Consider the following 394-nt stretch of genomic DNA (forward strand, 5'->3'; position numbering starts at 1 on the left):
ATCTGATACGTCCCCTATCTGGGGACCATATATTAAATTGATTTTTGGAACAGGGAGATGGAATAGGGGCTTGCTCCGTCCACTCCACGCATCGACCTGGTATTGCAGTACCTCCAGGAACGGTGCAACCCCTGCCGCTGTAAATAGAAATCAGACAGACTCAACGGAGTTGCTTCGTTGGTCTATATTGTATTTTCACTTTGAGCAACTTCAGTTCAACGTCAGTGATGGCTAGATAGCGCTGGTTAAATCGGTCACCGTTATATTGACTACGACAGGCGCTGTGAACCGGCTGCGTTCATCTTCTATTCAAACATTTTTCTTCACGGGATACAGAGCACAGTGAAATGCTTACTTGCAAACTTTCCTCAACAGTGCAATCAATAGCCACGAT

General features: G+C 45.7%; 1 pseudogene; it reads left to right on the forward strand.

Moving 5' to 3' along the window:
- LOC129849071 (U2 spliceosomal RNA) lies at window positions 1-133 on the forward strand (annotated as a pseudogene; the record flags this gene model as incomplete).
- Between the last annotated feature and the right edge of the window lie 261 nt (window positions 134-394).

This window comes from Salvelinus fontinalis, unplaced genomic scaffold (genome assembly GCF_029448725.1).
Source record: "Salvelinus fontinalis isolate EN_2023a unplaced genomic scaffold, ASM2944872v1 scaffold_1357, whole genome shotgun sequence".
NCBI classification, from domain to species: domain Eukaryota; kingdom Metazoa; phylum Chordata; class Actinopteri; order Salmoniformes; family Salmonidae; genus Salvelinus; species Salvelinus fontinalis.